The sequence below is a fragment of the Scyliorhinus canicula genome, chromosome 13, assembly GCF_902713615.1.
Source record: "Scyliorhinus canicula chromosome 13, sScyCan1.1, whole genome shotgun sequence".
Lineage (NCBI taxonomy): Eukaryota > Metazoa > Chordata > Chondrichthyes > Carcharhiniformes > Scyliorhinidae > Scyliorhinus > Scyliorhinus canicula.
The window spans coordinates 60523671-60538010 of NC_052158.1; the positions used below are offsets into that span (position 1 = coordinate 60523671).

The 14340-nt window shown below is 51.7% G+C and overlaps 1 protein-coding gene across 1 annotated transcript in view; it reads left to right on the forward strand.

Annotated features, from left to right (window-relative positions):
* The first annotated feature begins 728 nt into the window (after positions 1 to 728).
* The window catches only part of LOC119976174 (alpha-1,4-N-acetylglucosaminyltransferase-like), a 35673-nt gene continuing 22061 nt past the window's right edge, over positions 729 to 14340 (forward strand). Inside the window, exon 1 of the mRNA XM_038816450.1 lies at positions 729 to 1410. The gene's annotated coding sequence lies outside the window, so the exon portion shown is untranslated. The remainder of the gene's footprint in view (positions 1411 to 14340) is intronic.

A 14340-nucleotide genomic window follows, 5' to 3' on the forward strand; every position in this document is an offset into this window, starting at 1 on the left:
TTCATCCAGTATCCTGTTTGCAACAAGATAATATTGAAACCACTCTTCATTGGAGCTCCAAGCTTCCGCATTCTCATCAAATGGATCAATAGCTTGACCTTTTCCCACCTTTGCAGTTACCCGTCCTTAAGTAAATTTCCTTGAACATTTCCTTCCCTCTAGTTTATTTTCTTGGTTGGACTGTGCCTTTAAGAAGAAAAAATGGTTTGTTTTGCAAACACAAATTTGTTTGAAAAGCAGAAGGTTATGGGAGGGATTCTTTGTTCTGCCAGCCCTGTTTTCCGGCGCGACGCGCCCCCGCCGGCCCCCGCAACCGGCCAATGGGGTTTCCCATTGTGGCCACCCCACGCCGTCGGAAAACCTGTGGGGGTGGGTGCGCTGCCGATGAAGCGCTGGATCCCACCGACGGAGAATCCCACAGGACAGCTTTAGTTCTGCTTAATTTTCGTTGTTAATGCGTTATTCTTTTTCTCTTTTTCTTGTTTTCATCTGGAGCAGTTACTGTTCCAAAAGCAGCTCCCCCCCCCCCCCCCCCCTCTCTGAGTTCAAGGTTGCACCCACCACCTGCGCAGCTGCACAGCTGGAAAAGACTCCCCAGCTATGGTAGTAAACTCGTTTTTTTTAACGCAACCTACCCCCTATTTTCTTTCTTTACTCATTTTTTGAGCCGACTGATTGTTTGGATCGACGAGCGTTATCTTTGACGCGCTGGCAGAATTTATTTTTCTTTTTCCCCACCTCCAACTCACCGAGTTTTCCTGGGGTCACGTTCGAGCACAAAACGAAATTAAAGAACAGTTGGGAGTGCTTTCAATCAATTTGAACCTTTAATAAAGGGAAAGGCTAAGAACCCATTTCCAATGGCCATATTTACCGCACTTCAATCGATAGTGGCATGCTCTCCTGAAAATGAATCCTTGACTCAAGGTCCAGCTCTGAATTGCCTCTTCTGACTATTGTTACTGGAAGACCATCTTCGTCCCCAGCTTTGTCTTTTTCGAATGTGTTTTAGTTGTTCTGTTCATTCTTTACGGCAGAAACAAAGGATGACAATGTTGCCATGCCGTTGGCTACTTAACGATATCCTCAGACGTTATCAGAGAGGTGTTGGTTGCTCACAGTCGAAGTTGGAGAGGGTGGAGACGGAAAATCTCCCAAGTGCCTCTGGTGATGTCACCACTCCTACATGGAGCATTGGTTCACAATAGTTAACAATTTTCAGCCAGTAACATTACTACAACACTATCATAACGCTGGCTGCTGCATAATATAATGTGAACATCAGGGCGTGGTCACACTTGATATTTCAATGTCACAAAGCATAGTAGCACCTGAGTATAAAAAGTAAAGCTATACCAGCTATCCTTATACACAGTGTTGACTCTCTGGACGACGGGCAGATTCCAGCAGGTAGGTGACAATGTATTTTAAAGTTCTACCTATTGTTTATTGTCTGTATATTCTTGTCATGTTGTAAATGGTCTTCGCTATGTCACATCCCATTTTTTCTTTTCACATTATTAAACCGTGAGCAGTATTAAGAATAACAATTAGGAAGGTGCAAACTGATCTGTATGCTCCAACTTGTTGTTTCAGTGTTTCTCAGATATAAATTGTGAAACTATTGGACAGGTCAACACTTGTCATAACATAATAATCATAATATTACATGTTGAAGTCAGTAAAATTAATTCTTGAATTTGTCTGATATGATCTGTAACAGTGTGAATCCATTTAAAACTAAACAATTGAGGCTGTTCTGAAAGTTCAAACATTGAGCAGCCGTGTCAGGCAGAGCAGGAAGGAATGGTTAACACTGAATCACTGGATGAGATGCTGCAGACTGCCAGGTTGTGGTGTATGAAATAGGTTAAACACAAAAGATAAGAAAAAAGCAAATTATATTTCCATCGCCCCATTCATGATCAACAGCACCTTTCCTGATCAATACTGTGTGTTATGAACAGGTTTTTCAGTACCGTTTAAACCCAAGGAATAAATGGGACAGTGGCGGCAGACATCAGAAGTTGCCTGAGTGGCAGGAGACAGAGGATAGGGTTGAATCATTGTTTTTTCGAGCCGGAGGAAGGCATTTAGTGGGGTTCCTGGGGGATTAGTATCAGGGAAACTGTTTTTCTTCATTTATCTTCATGATCCAGGCTGGGCTCGGTGGGGTACAATTTCAATATTTGCAAATGAGACAACAGTTGTTGTAGTTGTGAACAGTGAGAGCATGGTGATAATGTTCAAGGTGTGATGAATGTAGGAAATTGGTATATATATTGCATTATATGTACCTTGTGCAGTTATTTAAAAGCTTGGGTTAGGGTTTGTATATATTAGCTGCAGTAACATTAAAAAAATCCTAATTTGAAAGACAAGCAGACAGAATTTGTGACTGCAGGGACTTCCGGTGGCGGCGATGTCCGAGTGAGCCGCACATTCGGTGGGCTCTCACTCCGGCGGGATGGAACAGCTGATTCCCCGCGACAGCGGGACCACGGGGGCGGCAGAAAAGCTGCCGTGAAAGAAGAGGAGAGAGAGCTGCAGCAAATGGAAGTGTGGGAGGCCAGCAGGTGAGGAAGAAAGAGAGAGAGACGGAGGCAAGGAGGAAGCTGACCTGAAGGGTAAGATGGCGGACCCATGGACCTTCCTTCCTCCAGGACAAAGGGAAGAAAAAGTTTGGAGTTGCTGAGGAGGGACAGCTTGGACCCGCTTCAGATGCCCAGGAGGGGAAAAATTTAAGGAGCTGGGCAAAGGAAAGCGGCAGCGAAGGCGCTGAGGAGCGGGCTGCGACATATGGAACAGCGGGATTCCAGAAGGCAGAAGAAGAAGGAGAAAAAGGGACAGAGACAAGGACCTGAAGAAAATTACCTGGGACCTAAGATGGCGGACACACGGACCCCGGACTCAGCAATCCAGCTGGCGCTGGATAACATGCTCCAGGTAATGAAGTCCAGTTTTGAAGCGCTGAAGCGGGACAGCTTGGACCCAATCCAGAAAGCGGTGGATCAGCTGAACCAGAGGCTGGACGCCCAGGATGTTAAAGTTAAGGAGCTGGGAGAGGCGGTGGAGGAGCAGGCGGATGCGCAAACGGTTGCAGCGATAGAAGTGGACGGCCTGAAAGAGCGCAGAGAAGACTGCTGGACAGAGTGAAGGAGCTGGAGAATAGAGTCCGCAGGAACAATCTGAGGATGGTCGGCCTCCCGGAGGGGGCGGAGGGAGATGATGCTGCAGCGTTTGTAGCAGACCTGCTGAAGCAGCTGATGGGGGCCGAAGCCTTTCCACGACCGCTGGAGCTGGAGGGGGCACACAGAGTGCAGGCAAGGCAGGGGCGGCCGGGCGGACCCCCCCGCCCGATGGTGATTAGGTTCCACAGGTTCGTGGACAAGGAGCGGGTGCTGCAGTGGGCAAAGAGCGCCAGGAGCAGCATGTGGAACAACAGTGTTCTCCGCATTTATCAGGACCTAAGCCAGGAGGTGGCTCGGCGGCGAGCAGTCTTTAAGAATGTCAAGGAGATGCTGTTCAAGAAGCACGTGAAGTTTGGTCTGCTGTTCCCAGCCTGGCTATGGGTCACGCACCAGGGTCAACACCACTACTTCTCCGAGCCCGAAGAAGTGATGGATTTTGTGAGGGACCTGGGGCTGGTCCCGAAAGGAGGCCCCAAGGACGCGAGTTAGGGCCCGAGGATTTTTGTGGGAAGGAACGCCGAATGTGCCTGGACTGCTGCGCAACGGTTTGCTGGGCCAAAGGGGCCAAGCGGAACATTTGAGACTCTTTCCTTTGTTCATGGACATTTATGTGCTTTTTCTATTTTTTCTGTGGTTTTTTCCCTTTTTTTTGTTGTTTTTTTTTCCCTGTTTGGGCTTTTTGTGCAGCTCGCGGAAGACACTGGAGCCGGCTTGCCCCAGTGGGTGGGGAGGAGGACGGGGGAACAAGGGGAATGGGACAGGAAGGCGCCGGAGTGTTGAGTCACCGGGCTAGCAGATTGGCTAATCAAGGAAGTCAGATGGGGGGGGAAGTTACAGCCAGTAGATGGCGGGGGTGGGGGTATCGGGGGATGGGGTTAGGGGAGGGGGGGGTTGTTCTGCTGACGGGAGAGGGACTTGAAATAGGCACTGGAAAGGAGGTCGAGGGTGGAGGCAGCCAAAGGGCGGGCCAGGAATGGCGCGACGCACGGGTCAGGCGCCGGCCCGAGAAATGCTATGGCTGACCGGCGGGGTGGGGGGGGTGGGATGTGCCCCCCGACCAGGCTGATCACCTGGAACGTCAAGGGACTGAATGGGCCGGTTAAGAGGGCACGGGTGTTCGCGCACTTGCGGGCCCTGAGGGCGGACGTAATTATGTTGCAGGAGACACATCTGAAAGTGTCAGACCAGACCAGGCTAAGGAAGGGCTGGATTAGCCAGGTCTTCCACTCGGACTTGGACGAAGTCCAGAGGGGTGGCAATCATGATCAACAAGCGCGTGCAATTTGAGGCAGAGGGCATATCCGCAGACAGGGGGGGCAGATACCTGATGGTACGGGGCAGACTGGAGGGGAGAAGGGTGGCGCTGGTGAATATATATTCCCCGAACTGGGATGACGTGGACTTCATTAAAAGAGTGCTGGGGAAGGTCCCGGACTTGGATTCTCGCAGGCTAATAATGGGAGGGGACTTTAACATGGTCCTTGACCCGACTTTGGATCGGTCGTGTCCCAGAACGGGTAGACTCTCAGCAATGGTAAGGGAGCTGAAAGGGTTTATGGAGCAAATGGGGGCAGTGGACCCCTGGAGAGAGGGACAGCCAACAGGAAGGGGCTACTCGTTTTACTCGCACGTCCATAAAGTATATTCCAGGATAGATTTCTTTGTAATAAGCAGGGACTGTATGGGGGAGGTAAAGAACACGGAATACTCAGCAATTACCATTTCAGACCATGCCCCGCATTGGGTGGACCTGCAGTTCGGGGGAGCGAGTTATCAACGCCCGCAATGGAGGCTAGATGTGGGACTGCTGTCGGAGGAGGGGATCTGCGAGAGGCTTCGGAAATGTATAAAAAATTACCTGCAGGTGAATGACACTGGGGAGGTCTCAGCGGCGACCGTGTGGGAGGCGCTAAAGGCAGTAGTGCGGGGGGAGCTGATTTCAATTGGGGCCCACAGAGCCAAGGCAGACCGGGCAGAGATGGATAGATTGGTCAGGGAAATGGGCCGGATAGATGAAGAGCACGCGGAGTCCCCGGGGGAGGTTTTACTCAGGGAGAGGCGGAGGCTACAGGCGGAACTGGGGACACTATCCACGAGCAGGGCCGTGGAACAGCTTCGGAAGGCGAGGGGAGTGGTGTACGAGTATGGGGAAAAGGCTAGCAGACTGTTAGCGCAGCAACTCAGGAGGAGGGAGGCGGCCAGGGAAATAGGTAGAGTGAGGGACGAGGGGGGGCGCAAAGTGGAGGATCCGGCAGAATTGAATAGGGTATTCCGGGACTTCTATCGTAAGCTGTATACTTCGGAGCCGCCGGAAGAACCGGAGGGGATGAAAAGGTTTCTGGACGGGTTAACATTCCCAACAGTTGGGGGGGGGGGGGGGGGGGAGTGGAAGAGCTGGGCGCCCCGATTAGAGTAGAGGAGGTATTGGGGGGCCTTAAGGCCATGCAGTCGGGGAAGTCCCCGGGGCCGGATGGATACCCAGTAGAGTTTTATAGGAAGTTCTCTGAGCTGGTGGGCCCGGTCTTGGCGAGGGTTTTCAATGAGGCAAGGGACAGAGGGACCCTGCCGCCGACAATGTCACAAGCCACCATATCTCTGATATTGAAGCGGGGTAAAGACCCGGAGGTGTGCGGGTCCTACAGGCCAATCTCCCTGATTAATGTAGATGCCAAGCTCCTGGCAAAGGTACTGGCGGGTAGAATGGAGGACTGTGTACCGGAGGTGATTGGGGAGGATCAAACGGGGTTCGTGAAAGGTCGGCAGCTGGCGGCCAATCTGAGGAGATTGCTCAACGTGATAATGATGCCCCCGGCGGGTAGAGAGGTGGAGGTAGTGGTGGCAATGGACGCCGAGAAGGCCTTTGACCGGGTGGAGTGGAACTATCTATGGGAGGTGCTCGGACGGTTTGGGTTCGGGGAGGGATTGGTGGATTGGATCAAATTATTATATCAGGCCCCGAGGGCCAGCGTCAGGACCAACAGAGAAGTGTCGGAATACTTTAGGTTGTACAGAGGGACCAGGCAGGGCTGCCCGCTCTCCCCGCTGCTGTTTGCGCTGGCCATAGAGCCGCTGGCGATGGCGCTGAGAGCCGCAGAGGGTTGGAAGGGGGTGGTGAGGGGCGGGGTTGAACACAGGGTTTATCTTTATGCAGACGACCTGCTCCTGTACGTGTCGGACCCAGTGGCCGGGATGGGAACTGTACTGGGAATGCTGAGGGAGTTCGGCCAGTTCTCAGGATACAAATTAAATACGGTCAAGAGTGAAATGTTTGTGGTCCAGGCAAGGGGCCAGGAGAACAGATTGAGAGGGCTACCGTTTAGGCTGGTTGAGGAAAATTTCCGGTATTTGGGAATCCAGGTGGCACGAGACTGGGGCAGGCTGCATAAGTTAAATTTGGCCAGGGTGGTGGAGCAAATGAAGGGAGAGTTTCGGAGATGGGATGCACTCCCGCTGTCGCTGGCAGGGAGGGTGCAGACTGTAAAGATGACAATCCTCCCTCGATTTTTGTTTATTTTTCAGTGCCTCCCGATCTTTATCCCACAGTCCTTCTTCAAAAGAGTTAACGGGCTGATCATGAGCTTTGTCTGGGCGGGAAAGTCTCCGCGGGTGAAGAAGGCGATGTTGGAGAGGAACCGCAGCGAGGGAGGGCTGGCTTTGCCGAGTCTGGTCAATTATTACTGGGCGGCCAACATCGCTATGATAAGGAAGTGGATGGTGGGTACGGGGTCTATTTGGGAGCGGGTGGAGGCGGCTTCGTGCAGGGGCTCCAGTTTGGAAGCCCTGGTCACGGCTCCTCTACCGCTGCCGCCGGCCAAGTACACCACCAGCCCGGTAGTGGTGGCGACCCTGCGGATATGGGGCCAGTGGAGGAGGCATGTGGGGAGATGGGGGCGTCTGTCTGGGCGCCAATCTGCGACAACCATCGGTTTGCCCTCGGCAGAATGGATGGGGGTTCCGAGTATGGCGGCGAGCAGGGGCGGGAAGGGTGGGTGATATGTTCCTGGAAGGGAGCTTCGCGAGTTTGAGGAGCTTGGAGGAGAAATTTGGGTTGGTAAGGGGAAATGATTTTAGATACCTACAGTTGCGGGACTTTGTTCGTAGACAGGTCCCATCTTTCTCGCGCCTCCCGCCAATGGGGATCCTCGACAGAATAGTCTCTAGGAGGGAAGAAGGGGAGGCAGAGTCTCGGGTATATATAAGGTGCTCATGAGGGAGGAAGGGTCCCAGACAGAGGAACTGAAACTTAAATGGGAGAAGGAGATAGGTGGGGAAATGGAGGATGGGCTGTGGGCAGAGGCCCTGAGCAGGGTAAACTCGACCGCGACATGTGCTAGGCTCGGGCTGATCCAATTTAAGGTCGTTCACCGGGCCCATATGACGGTGGCTCGGATGAGCAAATTTTTCGGGATAGAGGACAAATGCGCTAGGTGCGCGGGAGGACCAGCGAACCATGTTCACATGTTCTGGGCATGCCCTGAGCTGAGGGGGTACTGGGAGGGATTTGCAGGGGTCATGTCCCAGGTGCTAAAAACAAGGGTGGTGATGAGCTCAGGGGTGGCAATTTGTGGGGTTTCGGAAGACCCGGGCGTCCAGGGGGAGAAAGAGGCCGATGTGTTGGCCTTTGCTTCCCTGATAGCCCGGCGACGAATATTATTGGCGTGGAGGGACTCAAAGCCCCCGAAGACTGAGTGGTGGCTTGCGGACATGTCGAGTTTCCTGGGGATGGAAAAAATTAAGTTCGCCTTGCGGGGTTCTGTGCAGGGGTTCACCCGGAGGTGGCAACCATTTATTGACTTCTTTGCGGGAGAGTGAGCGTCAGCAGGGGGGTGGGGGGATGGGGGGGGGGGGGTAGAGTAGAGTAGGAGGGAAAATATGGCGGGTAGTACCGGTGGGAGGGGAGCGGGCTTGTGCAATATGTTACGGTGGAAGTATTGAAAGTATGTGGATGTTTGCACATTTTTGCCTTTTTTGCTTCCTTTCTGATGATGTCTGTAACTGTTTATAAAGCCAAAAACTACCTCAATAAAATTGTTTATTAAAAAAAAAAGAATTTGTGACTGCAAAAGGTGCAATTAAGATGTTACAAAAATGAGATCATCATTATTTTGAGCCAAATTTATGTGTACAAGGAGAGGCCTAAAGGGGTTTTGAATGATTTCTGGGGATTCCCTGGAGCAGATAACTATGTCACATCAGGCCTGATTCTACCACCCTGTTGCGCTCGACACGGAGGTGGGCACGACGGGTGAATTGTGAACGAGCCCCAAATTGAGCTTCATGTCAGGCATGAAAGCTTGCATGTGTCACCCAACCTGTGGCGCTTGGTGTGATCTGGATCATGCCCTCATTGGTCCTTGTTCCAGATAATGACTCATTTAAATATGCACAACCATCTTGATGCCGCACTAATCCGCCGCCGAGGAGACACCGGGCATACCTGCGAGGCCTCAACTGGAAGCCATTTAGTACTGGTCTCCACAAGCGCAGACCAGACATGATGGCCACTCAGCATCCTGGAGGCCATTGGAGCCCTCAACTGGCTGAGGACAGGGAAGGGCAGCGCCTGGGCAATGTGGTACTGCCAGGGTGCCCAATTAGCAATGTCACGGTACCAGGCAATGCACATGTGCCAGGCTAGCAGTACCAGGGTACTGAGGCACCAGGTTGACCCTGCCAAGGGTTGGGACCTGAAGAGAGCCCTGCTGATGAAAAGGGTTGAGGGGTATGGGTGGAGGATTAAGGGGTGATGAAGGCGCCTCATAAAGATTGGGTGGGGGAGTTGAGAGGAGGTTCTGAAAGGGGGGCCAAAGGAGGGGTGCGATCGCTGAAAAAAGAGGCCCTCAGCGACCTCATACCATGGTGTCCTCACTTGGGGGTGTGGCAATTCTCATGTCTGCGGGATGGCATTGATTATGGGTCGGGGGTGTGGGGGATCCTCAAGTTCACTTAGAGATTATGGCACCAGTTCAACATAGTGGCCAGATCTCTGAGTGTCCGGCCTCACCGACATGTTCAACTCCTCAGTGCTGACAACATGTCTAAGTGTGGGCTAAACCAGAGAGAAACACCCAAGGCCCCCCAAAAAAGGCTAAGGGTGGGTGAATCCAGGTCCAGATCTCACCCAAAAAGCTGATGCAAAACTACCTGCGAAAAATGTGGTTGAATCATATCCATTGTGTTTAAGTAAGTCGGTCATGGGATTTGAGTGGAATAAAGATGTAATTATTCAGAGGAGCCAGGTCTGCAGAAAACAGTTTTTTTAGTTTTGTTAGTTAGTTAGCTGAACAACAACTTTAGCAGAAGGCTGACAGATTCAGCATTAACCTGATAGGCCCAGGGTTATATCATGATGCAAGTCAAAGTAAATGGTCAATTTGCAAAATTGTAATTACATTGAGTAAAAGGACATTTTTCTGCACTATTTGGCAGAATGTGGTTGAACAAAGTCTGCAGGCTGTTTGCTGGAAGGATCTCACTCTCTCTCTCTTCAAGTAGTCTTTCAAAGAATTGCTATGCAGAGAATTGCAAGTAATCCTGTGATTGTTTTTGCTTGATTGGAGCTAAAGGACGTATCAATTAGGAGATAAAGTGTTTTATTTTATGTTAAGCCACTCTGGGCTAGTGTCCAATTCAATTCCAGCCCCACAGATCCTGGAGTCCCAACATAAGTGAATTTACAATACTTTGTAGGTTTTCCTGATATCTTTGACCATTGACTGCTCCAATAACCTACAGGCAGCAGTTTTGTAAGTAAAATATTTTAAAAATTGTTATTTATTATAAGAGTAGAGATAAATATGTAATGGAAATAATAGAACAATGGTCTACTAATCTAACTATTCCTCAAACCCTGTCCCACCCTCCACCCAGACACATACAAGACAGCCACATACTGGAGGGGTAGGAAAGGGTCATAATTAACAGGGATTAAAAGGGCTGAGATGAATTGTTGCTGCTGAGGTAGTCTTTGTTGTTGGCAATCTTGAAATCATTGGTTAGTTTGGATCTTTTATACTCTGCTTTCAATTAGACCTCACATGATGCAGGAATTACTCTGGAATTCCTCACAGGCCTCCACCAGATTGACACTCACTCTCACTGAGATGGTTCTCCATTTCTCAACAGAGTTTACAGCAGGTTCACCGTCCACTCTGCCCTTCAGTTGCCTGTCTGGTCTTTGTGCAGGGTTTTTGGCTGTGGTATAGAGAGAAAGAAAATGCCTGGACTTCAGGATCCTATTTGATTTCTTAGGAAAGATATAAGACTGGGCTTCCCCAACTTTTCTCAGAGGGACTTAACATGCATAGGCCTGGCTGGATAGAGAATGCTTGCAGCATTTAAAACATGAGTTATACCTTCACAGGACTGATACGAGTGTCCAGTTCTGCTCACTCCAGCCGAGATATCAGAGAAAGAAGAAATTCCAGCCTTTCAGGGAGAGATATTTAACAGGCTTCTGCCCAGCTCCTTCTCAGAACGAAACTAAAAACAAAAATGGAACATGCCTTCTGCTCTAGGTTCTTCTTAAAGGCTCTATCAACCCCAATGAAACCAGAAAATGTTCTGGAGTTTCAGAAGAGGGGATCGGCTGCTAGCCAAGTCCATCAAAATGAATCACGTGGCATGCCACAGAGCCTGTCATAATATACACACAAGTATATGATGGTGCATAGACAGACACTGACTGACACACTGAATGGCCAATCAATACACAGAACACAGCAGCCAATCACCAGTCAGGACATGGCCACTATAAAGCCAGAGGGCACTAGTTTTCCCGCTCTCTTGGGATGCAGCCTCTGAGACAGCCAGACCCCGTGATCAGCAACACTAAAATCTACCATGTGCTAGCAGTATAGTCTGGTCAGGTTAGCCTCAGGTCTCCAATCAACTTAGCATAGTGTCAACCCACAGTGCAAGTATGTTGAACAGCTCATAGTTAAATAAAATAGAGTTGTACTTCTACAAGTGTTGGTAGCCTGTCTCTCTCACTGCTATGGTAAACACAGTCCTCGCAGACCCAGCATACCCAACACATCATGGTACCAGTGCGTGATGTTAGAGTTTGATGGACCTACCTTGAGAAAGTCTGCATTTGACCAGCGATCAGCCAGCCGGTAGTATGGACAGCGTCTGCCCTCCCTCCGCCTCTCCGCATCACCGGCAACCTCGGTGCCAACTGGAAGATATTTAAGCAGAAGTTTCAACTGTACCTCGAAGCCACCGACCTTGAAGCTGCCTCAGATGCCAGAAAGATTGCTCTCTTTCTCTCACGGCCGTGGACCACACCATCCACATTTTTAACTCCATCACATTCGCTGAAGTTCAAAACAGTCCTGCTCAAATTCGACAGCCACTGTGACATCGAAGTCAACGAAAGTTTTGAACGTTACTTCTTTCAACAGCGTCTGCAGGGTAAGGAGGAACCTTTTCAATCTTTCCTAACCCATCTTCGCATCCTTGCGCAATCCTGCAATTATGACTCCACCTCCGACTCAATGATCTGCGACCAGATCGTTTTCAGAGTGCACTCGGACCCCCTACGCCAGCAGCTCCTTAAAGTGAAACCGCTCACCCTCGCTATAGCTACCGAAACCTGCGTTCTGCATGAGCACGCCACTAACCGATACTCGCACATTCAAACGGTAGAGACGGCATGGCAAGGCCCTCATGATGCGGAGTGGGTGCAGGCCGTAAAACAGCTCCAGGGCCTGAGCCTGGATGAGGGCAGCCATTTTGCACGCTTTTCCCAGGCTCCCGCGCATGCGCGCAACGACCGAGGGGACGCCGAAGCCGAAGACCGAACTGTGCAGGCGCGCACAATGTACGACCGCACGGCGCATGCGCGGTGGCGCACTGAGCGTTCTGATGTCACGATGTGCAACAACTGTGGCTCCTCCCACTTAAAGCGGCAATGTCCCGCAAAATCTCGACGCTGTCTCCAGTGTGGCAAGCTTGGCCACTACGCAGCCCTGTGCATGTCTGTTCAAACACCTGCCTCCCGTTGCTCCCAGCAGCAGCGCTGGAACGTCCGGACCGTTCAACAACTGGTCACTGATTCCGACTCTGACATTGTTCCAGATCCTGGCACCGAGGATCTCAAATGTCCATTCCGGGTGGGCATCATCACCAAGAATACGATGCTTCAAAAAAAAAAGGCCAAGCCCTTCCCAGTGATGAGCATTGATCCGGACGATGAGTGGTGTGCTACCCTTACGGTCAACAAACCTCGCATCCGATTCCGGTTGGACACCGGCGCTTCAGCCAACCTCATTGCGCGGTCTGACCTCGACAGCCTCCACGTTAAGCTGACAATCCTTCCATCCACCTGCCAGCTTCTCGACTACAATGGCAATGCCATTGCTGCCAGTGGCTCATGCCAGCTTGTGGTGTCGCACTGTTCCTTAAAGGCCACCCTGCACTTGGAGATTGTAGGGTCCACCAAAGCTTCCCTACTTGGTGCTCAGGCGTGCAAGATCCTAAACCTCGTCCAAAGGATTCACTCCATGTCACCCGCTGAGGCTTCAGCATCACTGGACGCCGACTTTCAGACACAACTGAAGAACATCATTACTCGATACCACAGTGTCTTCGAGGGCATGGGCGCACTCCCATACACGTACAAAATTATTTTAAAGCCAAATGCCGCGCCTGTGGTTCATGCACCCTGCCGGGTGCCAGCGTCCCTTAAGAACCGCCTCAAGCAGCAGCTGCAGGACCTCCAGGACCAGGGCATCATCTCTAAGGTAACGGAACCCACCGACTGGGTCAGCGCCATGGTGTGCGTTAAGAAACCATCAGGAGAACTACGCATTTGCATCCACCCCAAAGATCTGAACCGTAACATCATGAGGGAACACTACCCTATCCCAAAGCGTGAAGAACTCACCTGCGAGATGGCTCACGCCAAATTTTTCACAAAGTTAGACGCCTCCAAGAGGTGCTGGCAGATACACCTTGACGCATCCAGTCGGAAGTTCTGCACCTTTAACACCCCATTTGGCTGGTATTGTTACAACCAGATGCCGTTTGGCATCATCTCAGCCTCGGAGGTGTTCCACCAAATAGTGGAGCAAATGATGGAGGGCATCGAGGGGGTGCGGGTATACGTAGACGACATCGTTGTCTGGTCCACTACCCCGCAGGAACACATCGATCGACTCCAACGCGTCTTCCGGAGAATCCACGAGCATGGCCTCCGCCGCAACAGAGCCAAATGCTCCTTTGGTCAAACAGAAATAAAATTCCTCGGCGACCACATATCACAGTTTGGTTGGCAGCCGGATGCAGACAAGGGGCGAGATTCTCCCATCGGGAGACTATGTCCCGACGCCGGAGTGAAAACCGGAGTGTTCCACTCTGGCATCGGAGGCAGCTCCTCGCCCCCTATTCTCCCACCCCCGGGGGGCTAGGAGCGGCGCCGCGTCATTTATGCACGCTGGGCTTTGGCGCCGTGTAAAAGCGGCGCCGCGTAAATTACGCGGCCGACGCCGCCTAAATGACGTCACCCGCGCATGCGCAGGTTGGCCGACGCCAACCGTTACAAATGGCGAGCGGCGATTCTCCGAGCAACCAGCCGTAAATCTCGCCGCACGGTTTGGGGGGGGTGGGATAATCGTGTGCGGGTGCCGGGGCGGCGTGGCGGGACTCGCCCGGGCCCCAGCGACTCGCCCATCTGGCGTGGGGGGTGAGAATTGCGCCCAAGGTGTCGGCAATCAATGCCATGAAGACACCGGAGGACAAGAAGGCGGTCCTCCGCTTCCTGGGAATGGCCAACTTCCTGGGGAAGTTTATCCCCAACCTCGCATCTCACACCACAACTCTCCGCAATCAAGTGAAGAAAACCACCGACTTCCAATGGCTCCCCGCTCCTGAGCAAGAGTGGCGAGAACTCAGGGCGAAACTCACCAAGGCCCCGGTACTGGCATTTTTCGACCCTGCCAAGGAGACGAAGATCTCCACTGCTGCGAGCCAGTCTGGCACTAGGCCGGGACTATGTCCTCATTGTGGATTACTTCTCTAACTACCCAGAGGTGGTTAGGCTGCATGACCTCACCTCGGCAGCGGTCATCCGTGCGGGCAAGGAGACTTTTGCTCGCCATGGCATTCCACTCACGGTCATGTCCGATAATGGCCTGTGTTTTGCCCG